This window comes from Hyla sarda, unplaced genomic scaffold, assembly GCF_029499605.1.
Source record: "Hyla sarda isolate aHylSar1 unplaced genomic scaffold, aHylSar1.hap1 scaffold_1231, whole genome shotgun sequence".
Lineage (NCBI taxonomy): Eukaryota > Metazoa > Chordata > Amphibia > Anura > Hylidae > Hyla > Hyla sarda.
This window is the reverse complement of record NW_026607852.1, coordinates 46,963-63,641: the sequence shown is the minus strand read 5'-3', so window position 1 is coordinate 63,641 and position 16,679 is coordinate 46,963. Positions and strand designations below refer to the sequence as shown.

General features: G+C 46.1%; 8 non-coding genes across 8 annotated transcripts; all 8 read left to right on the top strand.

Annotated features, from left to right (window-relative positions):
* The first annotated feature begins 12 nt into the window (after positions 1-12).
* LOC130303528 (U2 spliceosomal RNA) lies at positions 13-203 on the top strand. The gene has a single exon (XR_008853577.1). It is a non-coding gene; the product is annotated as a U2 spliceosomal RNA (small nuclear RNA).
* Positions 204-2,295: 2,092 nt separating this feature from the next.
* Positions 2,296-2,486, top strand: LOC130303527 (U2 spliceosomal RNA). Its single transcript, XR_008853576.1, has one exon. It is a non-coding gene; the product is annotated as a U2 spliceosomal RNA (small nuclear RNA).
* Positions 2,487-4,577: 2,091 nt separating this feature from the next.
* Positions 4,578-4,768, top strand: LOC130303526 (U2 spliceosomal RNA). The gene has a single exon (XR_008853575.1). It is a non-coding gene; the product is annotated as a U2 spliceosomal RNA (small nuclear RNA).
* A 2,089-nt stretch (positions 4,769-6,857) lies between these two features.
* On the top strand, positions 6,858-7,048 carry LOC130303525 (U2 spliceosomal RNA). Its single transcript, XR_008853574.1, has one exon. It is a non-coding gene; the product is annotated as a U2 spliceosomal RNA (small nuclear RNA).
* A 2,087-nt stretch (positions 7,049-9,135) lies between these two features.
* LOC130303523 (U2 spliceosomal RNA) lies at positions 9,136-9,326 on the top strand. The gene has a single exon (XR_008853572.1). It is a non-coding gene; the product is annotated as a U2 spliceosomal RNA (small nuclear RNA).
* A 2,085-nt stretch (positions 9,327-11,411) lies between these two features.
* LOC130303522 (U2 spliceosomal RNA) lies at positions 11,412-11,602 on the top strand. Its single transcript, XR_008853571.1, has one exon. It is a non-coding gene; the product is annotated as a U2 spliceosomal RNA (small nuclear RNA).
* A 2,090-nt stretch (positions 11,603-13,692) lies between these two features.
* Positions 13,693-13,883, top strand: LOC130303521 (U2 spliceosomal RNA). The gene has a single exon (XR_008853570.1). It is a non-coding gene; the product is annotated as a U2 spliceosomal RNA (small nuclear RNA).
* A 2,092-nt stretch (positions 13,884-15,975) lies between these two features.
* Positions 15,976-16,166, top strand: LOC130303520 (U2 spliceosomal RNA). Its single transcript, XR_008853569.1, has one exon. It is a non-coding gene; the product is annotated as a U2 spliceosomal RNA (small nuclear RNA).
* The last annotated feature ends 513 nt before the right edge of the window (positions 16,167-16,679 follow it).

Here is a 16,679-nt window from a genome sequence, read left to right as displayed (position 1 = left end):
CCTTTCACGGTTATCGCTTCTCGGCCTTTTGGCTAAGATCAAGTGTAGTATCTGTTCTTATCAGTTTAATATCTGATACGTCCCCTATCTGGGGACCATATATTAAATGGATTTTTGAGAACGGGGGCCGATTTCGAAGCTTGCTTCCGTCGCCCTATGCATTGACCCGATATGGCAGTATCTTCGGGTACAGTGCACCACCCCCTTACAGGGTTAAAAAGAAAGATTCCTACTTTCATTGCTACCTGCTTGCTGGCTAGCCAGCTAGCCAGCCCTGTGGGCCTTGCTGCTGCTGCAGCCAAAAAACAAAAGGTGGTGCTGCTGCTGCTTCTGCTGCTTCTGCTTCTGCTTGTGTCTGGCCCCTGTTGGAGCGTCCAGGCACAGGACTTCTGCTGCTGCTGACTAAATGGCCTCCTTAATTGGATCATTTGAGTAGCCAGCACACCTGTGCAGGTAGGGCATGACATGATAGGCAGCTGCCTTGATAGCGGGTGGGTGCTGAATGTTCCTAATTGACAAAATAAGATTAATGCTTATGAAGAAATATAAAATCTCATCCCTTCCCCAATATCGCGCCACACCCCTACCCCTTAATTCCCTGGTTGAACGTGATGGACATATGTCTTTTTTCGACCGTACTAACTATGTAACTATGTAACATAACATGGGGGGGGGGGGTCTCCTGGCTGTTCACACAGGTGTGTCATTGCTGTACATTGACCATGCATTGCTTCTGTGGTATTGCAAAGGCAAAGACAAATGCTTCCAGCCATCCATTGCACTAATGGATTGGTCATCAGCTGGCTGTCTATGTCCCGCATCAATATAGACCAAAGTACAGAGGGTTAGGCTATGCTATTGTGCACCTACCTGATGCATCAGAAGGTGCGAGGCCCTTGCTAAATTCTGTGCACAGACTTTGAGATCTATACTTTAGACTGTATCTAAACCTGCTCCAACATGGACTGACATTCTGGCCTACTTTCAGCCGATGCGACTTGTCTGTCGCTGAACAGTCGCTTTTTATGTATTCAGCACCTATGTATAATGTTGTAAAAATGCTCTAGAAGCTAAAGTCGCAGAAATGTCACACATATTTGGCCTGCAACTTTCTGTGCGACAAATTCAGACAGGAAAAATCAGTATAAATCCTTAGAAAATTATCCCCCAGTGTCTCCATCTGCTGGCGGTATTGAATAAGCATTGCTGCACTGATGGGGTATGCATTAGACAGAAAAAAAAGAAGAAAAAGAAGAATAATACGCCCAGAAAAGAGGCGAAAAGGAGAAAAACGTAAAAAAACGTGAAAAAAAAGTAAGAGGAAGAGAAGGGAAAAAAAGGTGGAAATGGGTTTAAAAGTGATTTCGGCGGAGAAATATATATATATATATATATATATATATATATATATATATATATATACGCGCACACACACACATATATATAAACGTATTCTCCGTTGAGATATTGCAGCCGCTGCTGTGTCCAGGCCCAGGAGCCTTAGCACTGTGCTGTGATGTCACTCAATACCACTGACATCACTAGGTGTAAACAACATCTCTCCTTTGCTGTGTATGTGACTATGGAGCTGTTTGGTGATGTCGTCTATTATGGCCTTCATAGAAGCAACAGGAGATTGTTGCATCCATCTAGAACCCTCAGAACTACAGTGCTATGATGTCACTCACTTCCACAGGCCTTGCAGAGTGTAAACAACAACAACCCAGCTTTGTTGTGTATGTAACCATAGGGATTTGTGATGTCACCTAGAACCTTCACAGCAGCGACAGCTTTATGAGGAGCATCAGCACTGCTCTGCCTGAGCAGAACCATCACCGCCATAGGTTGTCAAATAACCCGGATTTAACCCACACAGGTAAGTCCAATGGGGTGCAGGCATGTCCTCTATGCTTACAGCTTCCCGTGGGTGTTGGTTTGATACCGTTTGGGGACAGCCAAGGAGGCATCTGCAGGCAACAAAGGTAGGTGTGTGCTTGTGTGTGTGTTTCCTATGCAGATCCTAAGCCCAGTGTCACATGCAAGTAGGAGGAGTAAGAAGGGTTCCTGGCAAATCCGGGTTATGGATTGCATTTAAAAAGGCCCCGTGGGAGTGCAATGGGCCCCTGTCTTGCTGCTTAGCAATAATGGTATGGGTTTAGGTTCTGCTGTGTGTACTGGTGGTTGACTGCCCCCCAGCCCAGAGTGTGCATGGAAAATTGTCTGGCAGCCTCCCTGACAGCAAGCAGTGATAGTGCCCATGAAGGGGACCTTGTTGGGCCCGCCCCTTTCACGGTTATCGCTTCTCGGCCTTTTGGCTAAGATCAAGTGTAGTATCTGTTCTTATCAGTTTAATATCTGATACGTCCCCTATCTGGGGACCATATATTAAATGGATTTTTGAGAACGGGGGCCGATTTCGAAGCTTGCTTCCGTCGCCCTATGCATTGACCCGATATGGCAGTATCTTCGGGTACAGTGCACCACCCCCTTACAGGGTTAAAAAGAAAGATTCCTACTTTCATTGCTACCTGCTTGCTGGCTAGCCAGCTAGCCAGCCCTGTGGGCCTTGCTGCTGCTGCAGCCAAAAAACAAAAGGTGGTGCTGCTGCTGCTTCTGCTGCTTCTGCTTCTGCTTGTGTCTGGCCCCTGTTGGAGCGTCCAGGCACAGGACTTCTGCTGCTGCTGACTAAATGGCCTCCTTAATTGGATCATTTGAGTAGCCAGCACACCTGTGCAGGTAGGGCATGACATGATAGGCAGCTGCCTTGATAGCGGGTGGGTGCTGAATGTTCCTAATTGACAAAATAAGATTAATGCTTATGAAGAAATATAAAATCTCATCCCTTCCCCAATATCGCGCCACACCCCTACCCCTTAATTCCCTGGTTGAACGTGATGGACATATGTCTTTTTTCGACCGTACTAACTATGTAACTATGTAACATAACATGGGGGGGGGGGGTCTCCTGGCTGTTCACACAGGTGTGTCATTGCTGTACATTGACCATGCATTGCTTCTGTGGTATTGCAAAGGCAAAGACAAATGCTTCCAGCCATCCATTGCACTAATGGATTGGTCATCAGCTGGCTGTCTATGTCCCGCATCAATATAGACCAAAGTACAGAGGGTTAGGCTATGCTATTGTGCACCTACCTGATGCATCAGAAGGTGCGAGGCCCTTGCTAAATTCTGTGCACAGACTTTGAGATCTATACTTTAGACTGTATCTAAACCTGCTCCAACATGGACTGACATTCTGGCCTACTTTCAGCCGATGCGACTTGTCTGTCGCTGAACAGTCGCTTTTTATGTATTCAGCACCTATGTATAATGTTGTAAAAATGCTCTAGAAGCTAAAGTCGCAGAAATGTCACACATATTTGGCCTGCAACTTTCTGTGCGACAAATTCAGACAGGAAAAATCAGTATAAATCCTTAGAAAATTATCCCCCAGTGTCTCCATCTGCTGGCGGTATTGAATAAGCATTGCTGCACTGATGGGGTATGCATTAGACAGAAAAAAAGAAGAAAAAGAAGAATAATACGCCCAGAAAAGAGGCGAAAAGGAGAAAAACGTAAAAAAACGTGAAAAAAAAGTAAGAGGAAGAGAAGGGAAAAAAAGGTGGAAATGGGTTTAAAAGTGATTTCGGCGGAGAAATATATATATATATATATATATATATATATATATATATATATATATACGCGCACACACACACATATATATAAACGTATTCTCCGTTGAGATATTGCAGCCGCTGCTGTGTCCAGGCCCAGGAGCCTTAGCACTGTGCTGTGATGTCACTCAATACCACTGACATCACTAGGTGTAAACAACATCTCTCCTTTGCTGTGTATGTGACTATGGAGCTGTTTGGTGATGTCGTCTATTATGGCCTTCATAGAAGCAACAGGAGATTGTTGCATCCATCTAGAACCCTCAGAACTACAGTGCTATGATGTCACTCACTTCCACAGGCCTTGCAGAGTGTAAACAACAACAACCCAGCTTTGTTGTGTATGTAACCATAGGGATTTGTGATGTCACCTAGAACCTTCACAGCAGCGACAGCTTTATGAGGAGCATCAGCACTGCTCTGCCTGAGCAGAACCATCACCGCCATAGGTTGTCAAATAACCCGGATTTAACCCACACAGGTAAGTCCAATGGGGTGCAGGCATGTCCTCTATGCTTACAGCTTCCCGTGGGTGTTGGTTTGATACCGTTTGGGGACAGCCAAGGAGGCATCTGCAGGCAACAAAGGTAGGTGTGTGCTTGTGTGTGTGTTTCCTATGCAGATCCTAAGCCCAGTGTCACATGCAAGTAGGAGGAGTAAGAAGGGTTCCTGGCAAATCCGGGTTATGGATTGCATTTAAAAAGGCCCCGTGGGAGTGCAATGGGCCCCTGTCTTGCTGCTTAGCAATAATGGTATGGGTTTAGGTTCTGCTGTGTGTACTGGTGGTTGACTGCCCCCCAGCCCAGAGTGTGCATGGAAAATTGTCTGGCAGCCTCCCTGACAGCAAGCAGTGATAGTGCCCATGAAGGGGACCTTGTTGGGCCCGCCCCTTTCACGGTTATCGCTTCTCGGCCTTTTGGCTAAGATCAAGTGTAGTATCTGTTCTTATCAGTTTAATATCTGATACGTCCCCTATCTGGGGACCATATATTAAATGGATTTTTGAGAACGGGGGCCGATTTCGAAGCTTGCTTCCGTCGCCCTATGCATTGACCCGATATGGCAGTATCTTCGGGTACAGTGCACCACCCCCTTACAGGGTTAAAAAGAAAGATTCCTACTTTCATTGCTACCTGCTTGCTGGCTAGCCAGCTAGCCAGCCCTGTGGGCCTTGCTGCTGCTGCAGCCAAAAAACAAAAGGTGGTGCTGCTGCTGCTTCTGCTGCTTCTGCTTCTGCTTGTGTCTGGCCCCTGTTGGAGCGTCCAGGCACAGGACTTCTGCTGCTGCTGACTAAATGGCCTCCTTAATTGGATCATTTGAGTAGCCAGCACACCTGTGCAGGTAGGGCATGACATGATAGGCAGCTGCCTTGATAGCGGGTGGGTGCTGAATGTTCCTAATTGACAAAATAAGATTAATGCTTATGAAGAAATATAAAATCTCATCCCTTCCCCAATATCGCGCCACACCCCTACCCCTTAATTCCCTGGTTGAACGTGATGGACATATGTCTTTTTTCGACCGTACTAACTATGTAACTATGTAACATAACATGGGGGGGGGGGGTCTCCTGGCTGTTCACACAGGTGTGTCATTGCTGTACATTGACCATGCATTGCTTCTGTGGTATTGCAAAGGCAAAGACAAATGCTTCCAGCCATCCATTGCACTAATGGATTGGTCATCAGCTGGCTGTCTATGTCCCGCATCAATATAGACCAAAGTACAGAGGGTTAGGCTATGCTATTGTGCACCTACCTGATGCATCAGAAGGTGCGAGGCCCTTGCTAAATTCTGTGCACAGACTTTGAGATCTATACTTTAGACTGTATCTAAACCTGCTCCAACATGGACTGACATTCTGGCCTACTTTCAGCCGATGCGACTTGTCTGTCGCTGAACAGTCGCTTTTTATGTATTCAGCACCTATGTATAATGTTGTAAAAATGCTCTAGAAGCTAAAGTCGCAGAAATGTCACACATATTTGGCCTGCAACTTTCTGTGCGACAAATTCAGACAGGAAAAATCAGTATAAATCCTTAGAAAATTATCCCCCAGTGTCTCCATCTGCTGGCGGTATTGAATAAGCATTGCTGCACTGATGGGGTATGCATTAGACGAAAAAAAAGAAGAAAAAGAAGAATAATACGCCCAGAAAAGAGGCGAAAAGGAGAAAAACGTAAAAAAACGTGAAAAAAAAGTAAGAGGAAGAGAAGGGAAAAAAAGGTGGAAATGGGTTTAAAAGTGATTTCGGCGGAGAAATATATATATATATATATATATATATATATATATATATATATATACGCGCACACACACACATATATATAAACGTATTCTCCGTTGAGATATTGCAGCCGCTGCTGTGTCCAGGCCCAGGAGCCTTAGCACTGTGCTGTGATGTCACTCAATACCACTGACATCACTAGGTGTAAACAACATCTCTCCTTTGCTGTGTATGTGACTATGGAGCTGTTTGGTGATGTCGTCTATTATGGCCTTCATAGAAGCAACAGGAGATTGTTGCATCCATCTAGAACCCTCAGAACTACAGTGCTATGATGTCACTCACTTCCACAGGCCTTGCAGAGTGTAAACAACAACAACCCAGCTTTGTTGTGTATGTAACCATAGGGATTTGTGATGTCACCTAGAACCTTCACAGCAGCGACAGCTTTATGAGGAGCATCAGCACTGCTCTGCCTGAGCAGAACCATCACCGCCATAGGTTGTCAAATAACCCGGATTTAACCCACACAGGTAAGTCCAATGGGGTGCAGGCATGTCCTCTATGCTTACAGCTTCCCGTGGGTGTTGGTTTGATACCGTTTGGGGACAGCCAAGGAGGCATCTGCAGGCAACAAAGGTAGGTGTGTGCTTGTGTGTGTGTTTCCTATGCAGATCCTAAGCCCAGTGTCACATGCAAGTAGGAGGAGTAAGAAGGGTTCCTGGCAAATCCGGGTTATGGATTGCATTTAAAAAGGCCCCGTGGGAGTGCAATGGGCCCCTGTCTTGCTGCTTAGCAATAATGGTATGGGTTTAGGTTCTGCTGTGTGTACTGGTGGTTGACTGCCCCCCAGCCCAGAGTGTGCATGGAAAATTGTCTGGCAGCCTCCCTGACAGCAAGCAGTGATAGTGCCCATGAAGGGGACCTTGTTGGGCCCGCCCCTTTCACGGTTATCGCTTCTCGGCCTTTTGGCTAAGATCAAGTGTAGTATCTGTTCTTATCAGTTTAATATCTGATACGTCCCCTATCTGGGGACCATATATTAAATGGATTTTTGAGAACGGGGGCCGATTTCGAAGCTTGCTTCCGTCGCCCTATGCATTGACCCGATATGGCAGTATCTTCGGGTACAGTGCACCACCCCCTTACAGGGTTAAAAAGAAAGATTCCTACTTTCATTGCTACCTGCTTGCTGGCTAGCCAGCTAGCCAGCCCTGTGGGCCTTGCTGCTGCTGCAGCCAAAAAACAAAAGGTGGTGCTGCTGCTGCTTCTGCTGCTTCTGCTTCTGCTTGTGTCTGGCCCCTGTTGGAGCGTCCAGGCACAGGACTTCTGCTGCTGCTGACTAAATGGCCTCCTTAATTGGATCATTTGAGTAGCCAGCACACCTGTGCAGGTAGGGCATGACATGATAGGCAGCTGCCTTGATAGCGGGTGGGTGCTGAATGTTCCTAATTGACAAAATAAGATTAATGCTTATGAAGAAATATAAAATCTCATCCCTTCCCCAATATCGCGCCACACCCCTACCCCTTAATTCCCTGGTTGAACGTGATGGACATATGTCTTTTTTCGACCGTACTAACTATGTAACTATGTAACATAACATGGGGGGGGGGGGTCTCCTGGCTGTTCACACAGGTGTGTCATTGCTGTACATTGACCATGCATTGCTTCTGTGGTATTGCAAAGGCAAAGACAAATGCTTCCAGCCATCCATTGCACTAATGGATTGGTCATCAGCTGGCTGTCTATGTCCCGCATCAATATAGACCAAAGTACAGAGGGTTAGGCTATGCTATTGTGCACCTACCTGATGCATCAGAAGGTGCGAGGCCCTTGCTAAATTCTGTGCACAGACTTTGAGATCTATACTTTAGACTGTATCTAAACCTGCTCCAACATGGACTGACATTCTGGCCTACTTTCAGCCGATGCGACTTGTCTGTCGCTGAACAGTCGCTTTTTATGTATTCAGCACCTATGTATAATGTTGTAAAAATGCTCTAGAAGCTAAAGTCGCAGAAATGTCACACATATTTGGCCTGCAACTTTCTGTGCGACAAATTCAGACAGGAAAAATCAGTATAAATCCTTAGAAAATTATCCCCCAGTGTCTCCATCTGCTGGCGGTATTGAATAAGCATTGCTGCACTGATGGGGTATGCATTAGACGAAAAAAAAGAAGAAAAAGAAGAATAATACGCCCAGAAAAGAGGCGAAAAGGAGAAAAACGTAAAAAAACGTGAAAAAAAAGTAAGAGGAAGAGAAGGGAAAAAAAGGTGGAAATGGGTTTAAAAGTGATTTCGGCGGAGAAATATATATATATATATATATATATATATATATATATATATATACGCGCACACACACACATATATATAAACGTATTCTCCGTTGAGATATTGCAGCCGCTGCTGTGTCCAGGCCCAGGAGCCTTAGCACTGTGCTGTGATGTCACTCAATACCACTGACATCACTAGGTGTAAACAACATCTCTCCTTTGCTGTGTATGTGACTATGGAGCTGTTTGGTGATGTCGTCTATTATGGCCTTCATAGAAGCAACAGGAGATTGTTGCATCCATCTAGAACCCTCAGAACTACAGTGCTATGATGTCACTCACTTCCACAGGCCTTGCAGAGTGTAAACAACAACAACCCAGCTTTGTTGTGTATGTAACCATAGGGATTTGTGATGTCACCTAGAACCTTCACAGCAGCGACAGCTTTATGAGGAGCATCAGCACTGCTCTGCCTGAGCAGAACCATCACCGCCATAGGTTGTCAAATAACCCGGATTTAACCCACACAGGTAAGTCCAATGGGGTGCAGGCATGTCCTCTATGCTTACAGCTTCCCGTGGGTGTTGGTTTGATACCGTTTGGGGACAGCCAAGGAGGCATCTGCAGGCAACAAAGGTAGGTGTGTGCTTGTGTGTGTGTTTCCTATGCAGATCCTAAGCCCAGTGTCACATGCAAGTAGGAGGAGTAAGAAGGGTTCCTGGCAAATCCGGGTTATGGATTGCATTTAAAAAGGCCCCGTGGGAGTGCAATGGGCCCCTGTCTTGCTGCTTAGCAATAATGGTATGGGTTTAGGTTCTGCTGTGTGTACTGGTGGTTGACTGCCCCCCAGCCCAGAGTGTGCATGGAAAATTGTCTGGCAGCCTCCCTGACAGCAAGCAGTGATAGTGCCCATGAAGGGGACCTTGTTGGGCCCGCCCCTTTCACGGTTATCGCTTCTCGGCCTTTTGGCTAAGATCAAGTGTAGTATCTGTTCTTATCAGTTTAATATCTGATACGTCCCCTATCTGGGGACCATATATTAAATGGATTTTTGAGAACGGGGGCCGATTTCGAAGCTTGCTTCCGTCGCCCTATGCATTGACCCGATATGGCAGTATCTTCGGGTACAGTGCACCACCCCCTTACAGGGTTAAAAAGAAAGATTCCTACTTTCATTGCTACCTGCTTGCTGGCTAGCCAGCTAGCCAGCCCTGTGGGCCTTGCTGCTGCTGCAGCCAAAAAACAAAAGGTGGTGCTGCTGCTGCTTCTGCTGCTTCTGCTTCTGCTTGTGTCTGGCCCCTGTTGGAGCGTCCAGGCACAGGACTTCTGCTGCTGCTGACTAAATGGCCTCCTTAATTGGATCATTTGAGTAGCCAGCACACCTGTGCAGGTAGGGCATGACATGATAGGCAGCTGCCTTGATAGCGGGTGGGTGCTGAATGTTCCTAATTGACAAAATAAGATTAATGCTTATGAAGAAATATAAAATCTCATCCCTTCCCCAATATCGCGCCACACCCCTACCCCTTAATTCCCTGGTTGAACGTGATGGACATATGTCTTTTTTCGACCGTACTAACTATGTAACTATGTAACATAACATGGGGGGGGGGGGTCTCCTGGCTGTTCACACAGGTGTGTCATTGCTGTACATTGACCATGCATTGCTTCTGTGGTATTGCAAAGGCAAAGACAAATGCTTCCAGCCATCCATTGCACTAATGGATTGGTCATCAGCTGGCTGTCTATGTCCCGCATCAATATAGACCAAAGTACAGAGGGTTAGGCTATGCTATTGTGCACCTACCTGATGCATCAGAAGGTGCGAGGCCCTTGCTAAATTCTGTGCACAGACTTTGAGATCTATACTTTAGACTGTATCTAAACCTGCTCCAACATGGACTGACATTCTGGCCTACTTTCAGCCGATGCGACTTGTCTGTCGCTGAACAGTCGCTTTTTATGTATTCAGCACCTATGTATAATGTTGTAAAAATGCTCTAGAAGCTAAAGTCGCAGAAATGTCACACATATTTGGCCTGCAACTTTCTGTGCGACAAATTCAGACAGGAAAAATCAGTATAAATCCTTAGAAAATTATCCCCCAGTGTCTCCATCTGCTGGCGGTATTGAATAAGCATTGCTGCACTGATGGGGTATGCATTAGACGAAAAAAAAGAAGAAAAAGAAGAATAATACGCCCAGAAAAGAGGCGAAAAGGAGAAAAACGTAAAAAAACGTGAAAAAAAAGTAAGAGGAAGAGAAGGGAAAAAAAGGTGGAAATGGGTTTAAAAGTGATTTCGGCGGAGAAATATATATATATATATATATATATATATATATATATATATACGCGCACACACACACATATATATAAACGTATTCTCCGTTGAGATATTGCAGCCGCTGCTGTGTCCAGGCCCAGGAGCCTTAGCACTGTGCTGTGATGTCACTCAATACCACTGACATCACTAGGTGTAAACAACATCTCTCCTTTGCTGTGTATGTGACTATGGAGCTGTTTGGTGATGTCGTCTATTATGGCCTTCATAGAAGCAACAGGAGATTGTTGCATCCATCTAGAACCCTCAGAACTACAGTGCTATGATGTCACTCACTTCCACAGGCCTTGCAGAGTGTAAACAACAACAACCCAGCTTTGTTGTGTATGTAACCATAGGGATTTGTGATGTCACCTAGAACCTTCACAGCAGCGACAGCTTTATGAGGAGCATCAGCACTGCTCTGCCTGAGCAGAACCATCACCGCCATAGGTTGTCAAATAACCCGGATTTAACCCACACAGGTAAGTCCAATGGGGTGCAGGCATGTCCTCTATGCTTACAGCTTCCCGTGGGTGTTGGTTTGATACCGTTTGGGGACAGCCAAGGAGGCATCTGCAGGCAACAAAGGTAGGTGTGTGCTTGTGTGTGTGTTTCCTATGCAGATCCTAAGCCCAGTGTCACATGCAAGTAGGAGGAGTAAGAAGGGTTCCTGGCAAATCCGGGTTATGGATTGCATTTAAAAAGGCCCCGTGGGAGTGCAATGGGCCCCTGTCTTGCTGCTTAGCAATAATGGTATGGGTTTAGGTTCTGCTGTGTGTACTGGTGGTTGACTGCCCCCCAGCCCAGAGTGTGCATGGAAAATTGTCTGGCAGCCTCCCTGACAGCAAGCAGTGATAGTGCCCATGAAGGGGACCTTGTTGGGCCCGCCCCTTTCACGGTTATCGCTTCTCGGCCTTTTGGCTAAGATCAAGTGTAGTATCTGTTCTTATCAGTTTAATATCTGATACGTCCCCTATCTGGGGACCATATATTAAATGGATTTTTGAGAACGGGGGCCGATTTCGAAGCTTGCTTCCGTCGCCCTATGCATTGACCCGATATGGCAGTATCTTCGGGTACAGTGCACCACCCCCTTACAGGGTTAAAAAGAAAGATTCCTACTTTCATTGCTACCTGCTTGCTGGCTAGCCAGCTAGCCAGCCCTGTGGGCCTTGCTGCTGCTGCAGCCAAAAAACAAAAGGTGGTGCTGCTGCTGCTTCTGCTGCTTCTGCTTCTGCTTGTGTCTGGCCCCTGTTGGAGCGTCCAGGCACAGGACTTCTGCTGCTGCTGACTAAATGGCCTCCTTAATTGGATCATTTGAGTAGCCAGCACACCTGTGCAGGTAGGGCATGACATGATAGGCAGCTGCCTTGATAGCGGGTGGGTGCTGAATGTTCCTAATGACAAAATAAGATTAATGCTTATGAAGAAATATAAAAATCTCATCCCTTCCCCAATATCGCGCCACACCCCTACCCCTTAATTCCCTGGTTGAACGTGATGGACATATGTCTTTTTTCGACCGTACTAACTATGTAACTATGTAACATAACATGGGGGGGGGGGGTCTCCTGGCTGTTCACACAGGTGTGTCATTGCTGTACATTGACCATGCATTGCTTCTGTGGTATTGCAAAGGCAAAGACAAATGCTTCCAGCCATCCATTGCACTAATGGATTGGTCATCAGCTGGCTGTCTATGTCCCGCATCAATATAGACCAAAGTACAGAGGGTTAGGCTATGCTATTGTGCACCTACCTGATGCATCAGAAGGTGCGAGGCCCTTGCTAATTCTGTGCACAGACTTTGAGATCTATACTTTAGACTGTATCTAAACCTGCTCCAACATGGACTGACATTCTGGCCTACTTTCAGCCGATGCGACTTGTCTGTCGCTGAACAGTCGCTTTTTATGTATTCAGCACCTATGTATAATGTTGTAAAATGCTCTAGAAGCTAAAGTCGCAGAAATGTCACACATATTTGGCCTGCAACTTTCTGTGCGACAAATTCAGACAGGAAAAATCAGTATAATCCTTAGAAAATTATCCCCCAGTGTCTCCATCTGCTGGCGGTATTGAATAAGCATTGCTGCACTGATGGGGTATGCATTAGACGAAAAAAAAGAAGAAAAAGAAGAATAATACGCCCAGGAAAAGAGGCGAAAAGGAGAAAAACGTAAAAAAACGTGAAAAAAAAGTAAGAGGGAAGAGAAGGGAAAAAAAGGTGGAAATGGGTTTAAAAGTGATTTCGGCGGAGAAATATATATATATATATATATATATATATATATATATATATATATACGCGCCACACACACCACATATATATAAACGTATTCTCCGTTGAGATATTGCAGCCGCTGCTGTGTCCAGGCCCAGGAGCCTTAGCACTGTGCTGTGATGTCACTCAATACCACTGACATCACTAGGTGTAAACAACATCTCTCCTTTGCTGTGTATGTGACTATGGAGCTGTTTGGTGATGTCGTCTATTATGGCCTTCATAGAAGCAACAGGAGATTGTTGCATCCAATCTAGAACCTCAGAACTACAGTGCTATGATGTCACTCACTTCCACAGGCCTTGCAGAGTGTAAACAACAACAACCCAGCTTTGTTGTGTATGTAACCATAGGGATTTGTGATGTCACCTAGAACCTTCACAGCAGCGACAGCTTTATGAGGAGCATCAGCACTGCTCTGCCTGAGCAGAACCATCACCGCCATAGGTTGTCAAATAACCCGGATTTAACCCACACAGGTAAGTCCAATGGGGTGCAGGCATGTCCTCTATGCTTACAGCTTCCCGTGGGTGTTGGTTTGATACCGTTTGGGGACAGCCAAGGAGGCATCTGCAGGCAACAAAGGTAGGTGTGTGCTTGTGTGTGTGTTTCCTATGCAGATCCTAAGCCCAGTGTCACATGCAAGTAGGAGGAGTAAGAAGGGTTCCTGGCAAATCCGGGTTATGGATTGCATTTAAAAAGGCCCCGTGGGAGTGCAATGGGCCCCTGTCTTGCTGCTTAGCAATAATGGTATGGGTTTAGGTTCTGCTGTGTGTACTGGTGGTTGACTGCCCCCCAGCCCAGAGTGTGCATGGAAAATTGTCTGGCAGCCTCCCTGACAGCAAGCAGTGATAGTGCCCATGAAGGGGACCTTGTTGGGCCCGCCCCTTTCACGGTTATCGCTTCTCGGCCTTTTGGCTAAGATCAAGTGTAGTATCTGTTCTTATCAGTTTAATATCTGATACGTCCCCTATCTGGGGACCATATATTAAATGGATTTTTGAGAACGGGGGCCGATTTCGAAGCTTGCTTCCGTCGCCCTATGCATTGACCCGATATGGCAGTATCTTCGGGTACAGTGCACCACCCCCTTACAGGGTTAAAAAGAAAGATTCCTACTTTCATTGCTACCTGCTTGCTGGCTAGCCAGCTAGCCAGCCCTGTGGGCCTTGCTGCTGCTGCAGCCAAAAAACAAAAGGTGGTGCTGCTGCTGCTTCTGCTGCTTCTGCTTCTGCTTGTGTCTGGCCCCTGTTGGAGCGTCCATGGCACAGGACTTCTGCTGCTGCTGACTAAATGGCCTCCTTAATTGGATCATTTGAGTAGCCAGCACACCTGTGCAGGTAGGGCATGACATGATAGGCAGCTGCCTTGATAGCGGGTGGGTGCTGAATGTTCCTAATTGACAAAATAAGATTAATGCTTATGAAGAAATATAAAATCTCATCCCTTCCCCAATATCGCGCCACACCCCTACCCCTTAATTCCCTGGTTGAACGTGATGGACATATGTCTTTTTTCGACCGTACTAACTATGTAACTATGTAACATAACATGGGGGGGGGGGGGTCTCCTGGCTGTTCACACAGGTGTGTCATTGCTGTACATTGACCATGCATTGCTTCTGTGGTATTGCAAAGGCAAAGACAAATGCTTCCAGCCATCCATTGCACTAATGGATTGGTCATCAGCTGGCTGTCTATGTCCCGCATCAATATAGACCAAAGTACAGAGGGTTAGGCTATGCTATTGTGCACCTACCTGATGCATCAGAAGGTGCGAGGCCCTTGCTAAATTCTGTGCACAGACTTTGAGATCTATACTTTAGACTGTATCTAAACCTGCTCCAACATGGACTGACATTCTGGCCTACTTTCAGCCGATGCGACTTGTCTGTCGCTGAACAGTCGCTTTTTATGTATTCAGCACCTATGTATAATGTTGTAAAAATGCTCTAGAAGCTAAAGTCGCAGAAATGTCACACATATTTGGCCTGCAACTTTCTGTGCGACAAATTCAGACAGGAAAAATCAGTATAAATCCTTAGAAAATTATCCCCCAGTGTCTCCATCTGCTGGCGGTATTGAATAAGCATGCTGCACTGATGGGGTATGCATTAGACGAAAAAAAAGAAGAAAAAGAAGAATAATACGCCCAGAAAAGAGGCGAAAAGGAGAAAAACGTAAAAAAACGTGAAAAAAAAGTAGAGGAAGAGAAGGGAGAAAAAAAGGTGGAAATGGTTTAAAAGTGATTTCGGCGGAGAAATATATATATATATATATATATATATATATATATATATATATATATATACGCGCACACACACACATATATATAAACGTATATTCTCCGTTGAGATATTGCAGCCGCTGCTGTGTCCAGGCCCAGGAGCCTTAGCACTGTGCTGTGATGTCACTCAATACCACTGACATCACTAGGTGTAAACAACATCTCTCCTTTGCTGTGTATGTGACTAGGAGCTGTTTGGTGATGTCGTCTATTATGGCCTTCATAGAAGCAACAGGAGATTGTTGCATCCATCTAGAACCCTCAGAACTACAGTGCTATGATGTCACTCACTTCCACAGGCCTTGCAGAGTGTAAACAACAACAACCCAGCTTTGTTGTGTATGTAACCATAGGGATTTGTGATGTCACCTAGAACCTTCACAGCAGCGACAGCTTTATGAGGAGCATCAGCACTGCTCTGCCTGAGCAGAACCATCACCGCCATAGGTTGTCAAATAACCCGGATTTAACCCACACAGGTAAGTCCAATGGGGTGCAGGCATGTCCTCTATGCTTACAGCTTCCCGTGGGTGTTGGTTTGATACCGTTTGGGGACAGCAAGGAGGCATCTGCAGGCAACAAAGGTAGGTGTGTGCTTGTGTGTGTGTTTCCTATGCAGATCCTAAGCCCAGTGTCACATGCAAGTAGGAGGAGTAAGAAGGGTTCCTGGCAAATCCGGGTTATGGATTGCATTTAAAAAGGCCCGTGGGAGTGCAATGGGCCCCTGTCTTGCTGCTTAGCAATAATGGTATGGGTTTAGGTTCTGCTGTGTGTACTGGTGGTTGACTGCCCCCCAGCCCAGAGTGTGCATGGAAAATTGTCTGGCAGCCTCCCTGACAGCAAGCAGTGATAGTGCCCATGAAGGGGACCTTGTTGGGCCCGCCCCTTTCACGTTATCGCTTCTCGGCCTTTTGGCTAAGATCAAGTGTAGTATCTGTTCTTATCAGTTTAATATCTGATACGTCCCCTATCTGGGGACCATATATTAAATGGATTTTTGAGAACGGGGGCCGATTTCGAAGCTTGCTTCCGTCGCCCTATGCATTGACCCGATATGGCAGTATCTTCGGGTACAGTGCACCACCCCTTACAGGGTTAAAAAGAAAGATTCCTACTTTCATTGCTACCTGCTTGCTGGCTAGCCAGCTAGCCAGCCCTGTGGGCCTTGCTGCTGCTGCAGCCAAAAAACAAAAGGTGGTGCTGCTGCTGCTTCTGCTGCTTCTGCTTCTGCTTGTGTCTGGCCCCTGTTGGAGCGTCCAGGCACAGGACTTCTGCTGCTGCTGACTAAATGGCCTCCTTAATTGGATCATTTGAGTAGCCAGCACACCTGTGCAGGTAGGGCATGACATGATAGGCAGCTGCCTTGATAGCGGGTGGGTGCTGAATGTTCCTAATTGACAAAATAAGATTAATGCTTATGAAGAAATATAAATCTCATCCTTCCCCAATATCGCGCACACCCCTACCCCTTAATTCCCTGGTTGAACGTGATGGACATATGTCTTTTTTCGACCGTACTAACTATGTAACTATGTAACATAACATGGGGGGGGGGGTCTCCTGGCTGTTCACACAGGTGTGTCATTGCTGTACATTGAC